Source organism: Hyla sarda, chromosome 7, assembly GCF_029499605.1.
Source record: "Hyla sarda isolate aHylSar1 chromosome 7, aHylSar1.hap1, whole genome shotgun sequence".
NCBI lineage: Eukaryota > Metazoa > Chordata > Amphibia > Anura > Hylidae > Hyla > Hyla sarda.
The window spans coordinates 104,024,023-104,036,858 of record NC_079195.1 but is presented as its reverse complement, the minus strand read 5'-3'; positions in this window follow the sequence as shown (position 1 = coordinate 104,036,858).

The following is a 12,836-nucleotide window of genomic DNA, read 5'->3' as shown; positions in this document are numbered from 1 at the left end:
ATTGTGCTATTGCCAAGTAGGGCCTACACAGAGTTAATTATCTCTTCAAATATCTATAACCATGCATATTTTTTTATGATCCTAAAATTGAGAACCATGATGCGTTGTGGGGGTTGGGGCATTCACGCATTTTTTGGGGCATTTTTTTTATTTTTTTTTTTATAACCTACTGATGTATAAAAACCTAAACACAAAAATATCCCCCAAATAGTTTTTTTACTTAAAGGGGTACTCCGGTGGAAAACTTTTTTTTTTTTTTAAATGAACTGGAGTCTGGAAACTGGAAAGTTTAAACAGATTTGTAAATTACTTCTATTAAAAAATCTTAATCCTTTCAGTACTTTTTAGCAGCTGTTTGCTATAGAGGAAAATCTTTATTTTATTTATTTTATTTTTTTTTTCATTGTCCGCAGTGCTCTCTGCTGACACCTGATGCCCGTATCAGGAACTGTCCAGAGCAGGAGAAAATCCCCATAGCAAACCTATGCTACTCTGGACAGTTCCTGACACGGAAAGAGGTGTCAGTAGAGAGCACTGTGGACAACACAAAAAAGAAATTCAAAAAGTAAAGAATTTCCTCTGTAGCATACAGATGCTAAAAAGTACTAAAAGGATTAAGATTTTTTAATAGAAGTCATTTACAAATCTGTTTAACTTTTTTACACCAGTTCATTTAAAAAAAATGTTTTCCACCGGAGTACCCCTTTAATGAATAAAATCACACAAAAATACACAAAACAAAGAAGGCAGGTAAATGGATATGTACCCTGAAAATAGGTGTTACAATGGTAATTGGGCCAAAAGATCAAAATTAATCAAACAATGCAAAAAAATGTTTTACAATACATAGCAAAGTTACAGGTGAAGAGTAAATTTTTGCTTTTTTTGTGATTAAACAAGACCTATTTTCTTTTTGTCACGCAATGCAAACTTAGTTTTTTTAAAAGAAACTTTTACATTTGCTGTTTTAAACCATTACATCAGTAAACCTTGGTACTTTGCACTGAGGAGTGTTTTATCCCCCTTTCAAGGTTGCAATGAGAAAAGGCTGAATCCAAAAGTTAACTTTTGACTGACCCCATGACCTTAAACATTTACCAGCAACATGTAGTAAATTTGATTAGCCGTATTAGTCCAGTGATGCAAATCAAAAAATGATGCAGTATCTTGTAATACCTTTTTTATTGGACTAACAGAAATTTGTAGAGAAGCTTTCGGGATTCCTCCCTTTATCAAGTCCAAAACAAATCTAAGCTCACAAGCAGAAGACACAGGTTACATCTCACAAATATGCAGGGGTTAAGACAATAGATGTGGAGAATTCACACTAAGATGGGCCATAAATTGTCCTGTTATAGGAACATAGACTAAATTAGATAAGGTTGAGAAAAAGGGGGAGGGAGGAGGGAGAAGGGGAGAGACTGATAATTAAGCAGGACAAAGTGAGATGCAAAAGAGAATCCAGTACAGCACAGGTTATAAGAGAATACAGTACAGCACAGGATATAAGAGAATCCAGTACAGTACAGGTTATAAGAGAATACAGTACAGCACAGGATATAAGAGAATACAGTACAGTACAGGTTATAAGAGAATACAGTACAGCACAGGCTATAAGAGAATACAGTACAGCACAGGTTATAAGAGAAGACAGTACAGCACAGGTTATAAGAGAATACAGTACAGCACAGGTTATAAGAGAATACAGTACAGCACAGGTTATAAGAGAATCCAGTACAGTACAGGTTATAAGAGAATCCAGTACAGCACAGGATAAAAGAGAATCCAGTACAGCACAGGTTATAAGAGAATCCAGTACAGCACAGGTTATAAGAGAATCCAGTACAGTACAGGTTATAAGAGAATACAGTACAGCACAGGATATAAGAGAATACAGTACAGCACAGGTTATAAGAGAATACAGTACAGCACAGGTTATAAGAGGATACAGTACAGCACAGGATATAAGAGAATCCAGTACAGCACAGGTTATAAGAGAATCCAGTACAGCACAGGTTATAAGAGAATCCAGTACAGTACAGGTTATAAGAGGATCCAGTACAGTACAGGTTATAAGAGAATACAGTACAGCACAGGTTATAAGAGAATACAGTATAGCACAGGTTATAGGAGAATACAGTACAGCACAGGATATAAGAGAATACAGTACAGCACAGGTTATAAGAGAATCCAGTACAGCACAGGATATAAGAGAATACAGTACAGCACAGGTTATAAAAGAATCCAGTACAGCACAGGTTATTAGAGTATACAATACAGCACAGTTTATAAGAGAATCCAGTACAGCACAGGTTATAAGAGAATACAGTACAGCACAGGTTATAAGAGAATCCAGTACAGCACAGGATATAAGAGAATACAGTACAGCACAGGTTATAAGAGAATCCAGTACAGCACAGGTTATTAGAGTATACAGTACAGCACAGTTTATAAGAGAATCCAGTACAGCACAGGTTATAAGAGAATACAGTACAGTACAGGTTATAAGAGAATACAGTATAGCATAGGTGTTACGCCGAGTGCTCCGGGTCCTTGCTCCTCCCCGAAGCGCTCGCGGCGTTTCTCTCCCTGCAGCGCCCCGGTCAGACCCGCTGACCGGGAGCGCTGCACTGACATGGCCGGCGGGGATGCGATTCGCGTAGCGGGACGCTCCCGCCCGCGAATCGCACCCCAGGTCACTTACCTGTCCCGGTCCCCGGCTGTCATGCTCTGGCGCGCGCGGCTCCGCTCTCTAGGGTGCGCGCGCGCCAGCGCTCTGAGATTTAAAGGGCCAGTGCACCAATGATGGTGCCTGGCCCAATCACCTTGATTAGCTGCACCTGTTCCTTGCCCTACTTATGCTCACTTCCCCTGCACTCCCTTGCCGGATCTTGTTGCCTTAGTGCCTAGAGAAAGCTATTACTGTGTTTGTCCATACTGTGTTCCTGACCTCCTGCTTTTGCCATATTGACTACGAACCTTGCCGCCTGCCCCGACCTTCTGCTACGTCTGACCTAGTCTCTGCCTAGTCCTTCTGTCCCACGTCTTCTCAGCAGTCAGCGAGGTTGAGCCGTTGCTAGTGGATACGACCTGGTTGCTACCGCCGCAGCAAGACCATCCCGCTTTGCGGCGGGCTCTGGTGAATACCAGTAGCATCTTAGAACCGGTCCACCGGCACGGTCCACGCCAATCCCTCGCTGACACAGAGGATCCACTACCTGTAAGCCGAATCGTGACAATAGGTTATAAGAGAATCCAGTACAGCACAGGTTATAAGAGAATACAGTACAGCACAGGTTATAAGAGAATCCAGTACAGCACAGGTTATAAGAGAATCCAGTACAGCACAGGTTATTAGAGTATACAGTACAGCACAGGTTATTAGAGTATACAGTACAGCACAGGTTATTAGAGAATACAGTTCAGCACAGGGTATAAGAGAATCCAGTACAGCACAGGTTATAAGAGAATACAGTACAGTACAGGTTATAAGAGAATACATTACAGTACAGGTTATAAGAGAATCCAGTACAGCACAGGTTATAAGAGAATACAGTACAGTACAGGATATAAGAGAATACAGTACACCACAGGATATAAGAGAATCCAGTACAGCACAGGTTATAAGAGAATCCAGTACAGCACAGGATATAAGAGAATCCAGTACAGCACAGGTTATAAGAGAATCCAGTACAGTACAAGTTATAAGAGAATACAGTACAGCACAGGATATAAGAGAATACAGTACAGCACAGGTTATAAGAGAATACAGTACAGCACAGGTTATAAGAGGATACAGTACAGCACAGGATATAAGAGAATCCAGTACAGCACAGGTTATAAGAGAATCCAGTACAGCACAGGTTATAAGAGAATCCAGTACAGTACAGGTTATAAGAGAATCCAGTACAGTACAGGTTATAAGAGAATACAGTACAGCACAGGTTATAAGAGAATACAGTATAGCACAGGTTATAGGAGAATACAGTATAGCACAGGATATAAGAGAATACAGTACAGCACAGGTTATAAGAGAATCCAGTACAGCACAGGATATAAGAGAATACAGTACAGCACAGGTTATAAGAGAATCCAGTACAGCACAGGTTATAAGAGAATCCAGTACAGCACAGGTTATTAGAGTATACAGTACAGCACAGTTTATAAGAGAATCCAGTACAGCACAGGTTATAAGAGAATCCAGTACAGTACAGGTTATAAGAGAATACAGTATAGCATAGGTTATAAGAGAATCCAGTACAGCACAGGTTATAAGAGAATACAGTACAGTACAGGTTATAAGAGAATACATTACAGCACAGGATATAAGAGAATACAGTACAGCACAGGTTATAAGAGAATCCAGTACAGCACAGGTTATAAGAGAATACAGTACAGTACAGGATATAAGAGAATACAGTACAGCACAGGATATAAGAGAATCCAGTACAGCACAGGTTATAAGAGAATACAGTACAGTACAGGATATAAGAGAATACAGTACAGCACAGGATATAAGAGAATCCAGTACAGCACAGGATATAAGAGAATCCAGTACAGCACAGGTTATAAGAGAATCCAGTACAGCACAGGTTATTAGAGTATACAGTACAGCACAGGTTATTAGAGTATACAGTACAGCACAGGTTATTAGAGAATACAGTTCAGCACAGGGTATAAGAGAATCCAGTACAGCACAGGTTATAAGAGAATACAGTACAGTACAGGTTATAAGAGAATACATTACAGCACAGGTTATAAGAGAATCCAGTACAGCACAGGTTATAAGAGGATACAGTACAGTACAGGATATAAGAGAATACAGTACACCACAGGATATAAGAGAATACAGTACAGCACAGGTTATAAGAGAATCCAGTACAGCACAGGATATAAGAGAATACAGTACAGCACAGGTTATAAGAGAATACAGTACAGCACAGGTTATTAGAGTATACAGTACAGCACAGGTTATAAGAGAATACAGTACAGCACAGGTTATTAGAGTATACTGTACAGCACAGGTTATTAGAGTATACAGTACAGCACAGTTTATAAGAGAATCCAGTACAGCACAGGTTATAAGAGAATCCAGTACAGTACAGGTTATAAGAGAATACAGTATAGCATAGGTTATAAGAGAATCCAGGACAGCACAGGATATAAGAGAATACAGTACAGCACAGGTTATTAGAGTATACAGTACAGCACAGGTTATAAGAGAATACAGTACAGCACAGGTTATAAGAGAATCCAGTACAGCACAGGTTATTAGAGTATACAGTACAGCACAGGTTATTAGAGAATACAGTACAGTACAGGATATAAGAGAATACAGTACAGCACAGGGTATAAGAGAATCCAGTACAGCACAGGTTATAAGAGAATACAGTACAGCACAGGTTATTAGAGTATACAGTACAGCACAGGTTATAAGAGAATCCAGTACAGCACAGGTTATAAGAGAATACAGTACAGCACAGGTTATAAGAGAATACAGTACAGCACAGGTTATAAGAGAATACAGTACAGAGCAGGTTATAAGAGAATACAGTACAGAGCAGGGTATAAGAGAATACAGTACAGAGCAGGGTATAAGAGAATCCAGTACAGGTTATAAGAAATTTTGATAATGAGACAAGAAGCTCAAATCCACATTGAGTCCCCTGTTTTTCGAGTCAAAAAACAGTATCATTTTGGCTTCAAATGCCTTTCTCTCTTGTGTGTTTTTGACATTCCCTCTCTGTATCCTGATTGTAAGGTCATGTATGGAGGGGCCTGATTGGGTAAAATGGTGTCCAACTGGGGTGCAGTAGTCCTTTTCTTTATGGCGGTTGATGGAATGTTTGTGTAGATTCATCCTTTCGTTGAGTTTCCGGCTGGTTTCACCAATGTAGCATCCTATGTCACACTTGGTGCATTGTATCATGTAGACCACATTTGGGGCAAGAGTATAGTCCTCTAATGTTATATGTCTTGTTGTTGTGGGTGGCGTCCATTTTGGTGCAGATATGTTGGCAGAGTTAACAGCGAGGACATTTTTGTGACTCGAAAAACAGGGGACTCAATGTGGATTTGAGCTTCTTATGTCATTACAAAAATGTCTTATAACCTGTGCTGTACTGTATTCTCTTATAACCTGTGCTGTACTGTATTCTCTTATATCCTGTGCTGTACTGGATTCTCTTATAACCTGTGCTGTACTGTATTCTCTTATAACCTGTACTGTACTGGATTCTCTTATAACCTGTGCTGTACTGTATTCTCTTATATCCTGTGCTGTACTGGATTCTCTTATAACCTGTGCTGTACTGCATTCTCTTATAACCTGTGCTGTACTGCATTCTCTTATAACCTGTGCTATACTGTATTCTCTTATAACCTGTGCTGTACTGTATTCTCTTATAACCTGTGCTGTACTGGATTCTCTTATAACCTGTGCTGTACTGGATTCTCTTATAACCTGTGCTGTACTGTATTCTCTTATAACCTGTGCTGTACTGGATTCTCTTATAACCTGTACTGTACTGGATTCTCTTATAACCTGTGATGTACTGGATTCTCTTATAACCTGTACTGTACTGGATTCTCTTATAACCTGTGCTGTACTGGATTCTCTTATAACCTGTGCTGTACTGTATTCTCTTATACCCTGTACTGTACTGGATTCTCTTATAACCTGTGCTGTACTGTATTCTCTTATAACCTGTGCTGTACTGGATTCTCTTATAACCTGTGCTGTACTGTATTCTCTAATAACCTGTGCTGTACTGTATTCTCTTATATCCTGTGCTGTACTGTATTCTCTTATAACCTCTACCTCTGCTGTACTGTATTCTCTTATATCCTGTGCTGTACTGTATCCTCTTATAACCTGTGCTGTACTGTATTCTCTTATAACCTGTGCTGTACTGTATTCTCTTATAACCTGTGCTGTACTGTATTCTCTTATAACCTGTGCTGTACTGTATTCTCTTATACCCTGTACTGTACTGTATTCTCTTATACCCTGTACTGTACTGTATTCTCTTATAACCTGTGCTGTACTGGATTCTCTTATAACCTGTGCTGTACTGGATTCTCTTATAACCTGTGCTGGATTCTCTTATAACCTTTGCTGTACTGGATTCTCTTATAACCTGTGCTGAACTGGATTCTCTTATAACCTGTGCTGCACTGTATTCTCTTATAACCTGTGATGTACTGTATTCTCTTATAACCTGTACTATACTGGATTCTCTTATAACCTGTGCTGAACTCGATTCTCTTATAACCTGTGCTGTACTGGATTCTCGTATAACCTGTGCTGTACTGTATTCTCTTATAACCTGTACTGTACTGGATTCTCTTATACCCTGTGCTGTACTGGATTCTCTTATAACCTGTGCTGTACTGGATTCTCTTATATCCTGTGCTGTACTGTATTCTCTTATACCCTGTACTGTACTGGATTCTCTTATAACCTGTGCTGTACTGTATTCTCTTATAACCTGTGCTGTACTGGATTCTCTTATAACCTGTGCTGTACTGTATTCTCTAATAACCTGTGCTGTACTGTATTCTCTTATATCCTGTGCTGTACTGTATTCTCTTATAACCTCTACCTCTGCTGTACTGTATTCTCTTATATCCTGTGCTGTACTGTATCCTCTTATAACCTGTGCTGTACTGTATTCTCTTATAACCTGTGCTGTACTGTATTCTCTTATAACCTGTGCTGTACTGTATTCTCTTATAACCTGTGCTGTACTGTATTCTCTTATATCCTGTACTGTACTGTATTCTCTTATACCCTGTACTGTACTGTATTCTCTTATAACCTGTGCTGTACTGGATTCTCTTATAACCTGTGCTGTACTGGATTCTCTTATAACCTGTGCTGGATTCTCTTATAACCTTTGCTGTACTGGATTCTCTTATAACCTGTGCTGAACTGGATTCTCTTATAACCTGTGCTGCACTGTATTCTCTTATAACCTGTGATGTACTGTATTCTCTTGTAACCTGTACTATACTGGATTCTCTTATAACCTGTGCTGAACTCGATTCTCTTATAACCTGTGCTGTACTGGATTCTCGTATAACCTGTGCTGTACTGTATTCTCTTATAACCTGTACTGTACTGGATTCTCTTATACCCTGTGCTGTACTGGATTCTCTTATAACCTGTGCTGTACTGGATTCTCTTATATCCTGTGCTGTACTGTATTCTCTTATATCCTGTGCTGTACTGTATTCTCTTATAACCTGTGCTGTACTGGATTCTCTTATAACCTGTGCTGTACTGTATTCTCTTATATCCTGTGCTGTGCTGTATCCTCTTATAACCTGTGCTGTACTGGATTCTCTTATAACCTGTGCTGTACTGGATTCTCTTATAACCTGTGCTGTACTGGATTCTCTTATAACCTGTGCTGTACTGAATTCTCTTATAACCTGTGCTGTACTGTATTCTCTTATAACCTTTGCTGTACTGGATTCTCTTATAACCTGTGCTGAACTGGATTCTCTTATAACCTGTGCTGTACTGTATTCTCTTATAACCTGTGATGTACTGTATTCTCTTATAACCTGTGCTATACTGGATTCTCTTATAACCTGTGCTGAACTTGATTCTCTTATAACCTGTGCTGTACTGTATTCTGTTATAAGCTGTGCTGTACTGTATTCTCTTATATCCTGTACTGTACTGTATTCTCTTATATCCTGTACTGTACTGGATTCTCTTATACCCTGTGCTGTACTGGATTCTCTTATAACATGTGCTGTACTGGATTCTCTTATAACCTGTACTATACTGGATTCTCTTATAACCTGTGCTGTACTGTATTCTCTTATAACCAGTACTGTACTGGATTCTCTTTTGCATCTCACTTTGTCCTGCTTAATTACAGTCTCTCCCCTTCTCCCTCCCCATTTTCTCATCCTTATATATTTAGTCTATATGTTCCTACAGCATGACAATTTATGGCCCATCTTAGTGTGAATTCTCCACATCTATTGTCTTAACCCCTGCATATTTATGAGATGTAACCTGTGTCTTCTGCTTGTGAGCTTAGATTTGCTTTGGACTTGATAAAGGGAGGAATCCCGAAAGCTTGTCTCTACAAAATTCTGTTAGTCCAATAAAAAAGGTATTACAAGATATTGAAATATTTTTTGATTTGCATCTCCAGCAACATGTGAAAGTTAGGGTAAGAAAGCATGCCCTCAAGTGTGCACTTATCCTTATCTCTCATGTGCTTAACGTTTTGCATGTCAACAATTATTATATCTCATGTATTTGGACCTCAGACCCTAAAAGATTCAAACCCCAGATGCCAACATTTAAGCACAACCCAAAATGTATTCAGAACACAGATCTGGCACATACATTTTTCCTGATCCATGACCAGATGCCCACATTAATCAGACCCCAAATTCATTTAGACTAGACCAAAAAAATTTGCTCCAGAATCCTCTTGACTTTCTGGCCAGTGTCAAGACCCTGCATTTGCTAAGCTTCACACACAATATTCCTTTTCGGGCCAGAGTGAGCACCGTGTGTGCTCTGCTGCACGTAACACCCTAACCCTGATTCTCATCAGAACTGTGTGCTTGGCCAGGACTCCTTAAAATCATAGGTCCTATAGAATCTACTTTGGCTGCTACTGTGATAGTTACTCCAAAGGTTTGCACTGGAACACAGTTGTTTGAGAACAGTCAAAGTGTACCACTGATTCTAAACAAATTTCCTAGTACAAGCAAAGAAACCTTTGTAATACAAAATAATTAGGCCTCTTTTCCCACTTAGTTTCAGCTTTCCTCATGCCTCCCTTACCGTTAATTCACTCAGAAATCAGAAACTCTGAATCTTTATGGCAGTGGGAAGATAGAAGACTTCTTGCTTTACTGAAAGATCAGATTACAGTTGCCTATAGAAGTCTAAGGTAAGGGTAGGTGAGGAAATAAGGGGAGGGAATTAAAGCAGAAAGGCAGTCAATCACTTAGAGTCTTAGCTACACTGCTTCTTACTGCTGAACAATGCATGTATATATATATATATAAATATATATATACAGTATATATATATATATATATATATATATATATACACACACACACACACACACACACACAGGGTGGGCCATTTATATGGATACACCTTAATAAAATGGGAGTGGTTGGTGATATTAACTTCCTGTTTGTGGCACATTAGTATATGTGAGGGGGGAAACTTTTTAAGATGGGTGGTGACCATGGCGGCCATTTTGAAGGCGGCCATTTTGAATCCAACTTTTGTTTTTTCAATAGGAAGAGGGTCATGTGACACATCAAACTTATTGGGAATATCACAAGAAAAACTATTATGTGCTTGGTTTTAACGTAACTTTATTCTTTCATGAGTTATTTACAAGTTTCTGAACACTTATAAAATGTGTTCAATATGCTGCCCATTGTGTTGGATTGTCAATGCAACCCTCTTCTCTCACTCTTCACACACTGATAGCAACACCACAGGAGAAATGCTAGCACAGGCTTCCAGTATCCTTAGTTTCAGGTGCTGCACATCTCGTATCTTCACAGCATAGACATTTGCCTCAGTGGCCTTGAGGTTTCCATTGATGAAGAATGGCCCCACTATCTTTGTACCCCATATACCACACCATACCATCAATTTTTGTGTTCCAACAGTCTTGGAGGGATCTATCCAATGTGGGTTATTGTCAGACCAATAGCGGTGGTTTTGTTTGTTAACTTCACCATTCACATAAAAGTTTGCTTCATCACTGAACAAAATCTTCTGCGTAAACTGAGGGTCCTGTTCCAATTTTTGTTTTGCCCATTCTGCAAATTCAGTGGGCCGATCTGGGTCATCCTCGTTGAGATGCTGCAGTAGCTGGAGTTTGTAAGGGTGCCATTTGTGAGTAGCCAATATCCGCTAATATCCGCCGAAGGGATGTTAACTAATGCCACTCTCCAGTGAAATGCGCGAGTGCTACGCTGTGGGCTCTTGCTGAATGAAGCCAGGACAGCCACTGATGTTTCTTCATTGACAGATGACAGACAGATTTCATGCGTCCACATTTTGGCAAATCCAACACTGAACCAGTTTCATGAAACTTAGCAAGCAGTTTGCTAACTGTAGCATGGGAGATGGGTGGTCTCGTAGGGTGTCTTGCATTGAAATCTGCTGCAATGACCCGGTTACTGCGTTCACCAGACATTAACACAATTTCTATCCGCTCCTCACGTGTTAACCTCGTCGACACGTCAATGGCTGTAAACAAAGAGAAACTTGTAAATAACTAATGAAAGAATAAAGTTAAGTTAAAACCAAGCACACCAGTGTTTTTCTTGTGAAATTCCCAATTAGTTTTATGTGTCACATGACCCTCTTCCTTCATGACCCCCTCACATATACTAATGTGCCACAAACAGGAAGTTAATATCACCAAGCATTCCCATTTTATTAAGGTGTATCCATATAAATGGCCCACCTTGTGTGTGTATATATATATATATATATATATATATATATATATATGTATGTGTGTGTGTGTGTGTGTGTATATATATATATATATATATATATATATATATATATATATATACATATATATATATATATATTTAGGTGTGTGTGTGTGAGAGAGAGAGAGAGAGAGAGAGAGAGAGAGAGAGAGAGAAAGCGGAGCAGGATCCCCTCTGTATGCTGTGTATAGTAGACATCATAGCAGCTAGCCTCCTGCTTCCTTCTCCCTGCCCCTTCTTCAAGTATTCAGCTGTATTCTAATCTCCTGGTGAAGATTAAATCTGCCTCCTTTCTTATGTATGGATTCTACTATTGAATTGTGAGTGAGTAAACAAAGGTATGAGTAGGCAGGTGAGGAGTTGATAAGAAGCCTGATCAGTGGAGAAAGAGGCAGTATTAATATTTATAATGTTTATCTGTGCGTGTACTATATTATGTACTAGATTTATGTATGGTTTATAAACAGGGGCACAATTTTAAAAGACTATAAAGTCTCAGTTTGTACTGTAAGATAAGAAATAATGCAACACAATAAATGATCTTTAAAAAGGACCATCAGAGGGTACATTCATACTTATCAATAATAGTTACATAGTTTATAAGGTTGAAAAAGACCAGAATCCATCAAGTTCAACTTATAACCTTATTGTATTGATCCAGAGCGAGGCAAACAACCTATGAGGCCGATGCCAATTGCCCCATACCAGAAGGAAAATTTTAAAATATCAGTATAAATCAGATTAAATCCCTGTAATGTTATTTCTCTCTGAAAATGTACCCAGGCCTCTTTTGAATGCTTTTATTATGTTTACCATTACTACTTCCTCTGGGAGAGAGATTCATAGTCTCATTGCTCTTACAGTAAAGAACCCTGGTCTGTGCTGGTATAAAAACCTTATTTCCTCTAGTCATAGAGTAGACCCCCTTGATATAGATACAGTCTTGTGTATAAATAGGTCATGGGAGAGATCTCTGTACGGTCCCCTGATATATTTAGACATAGTTATTAGGTCGCCCCTAAACCTTTTTTTTTTTTCTAGACTAAATTATCCTGATTCTGATAATCTTTCTGGGTACTGTAGTCCTCCCATTCCCTGTATTACCCTGGTTGCCTGTCTTTGAACCCTCTCCAGCTCCACTATATCTTTTTTGTACACTGGTGCCCAGTACTGTACACAAGTATACTGTGTGTGGTCTGACCAGAGATTTGTACAATGGTAGAATTATTTGCTTCTTCTATACATCTATCCCCTTTTGCACCCCATGATTTTATTTGCCTTGGCAGCAGCTGCCTGACACTGGTCGCTACAGCTTAATTTAC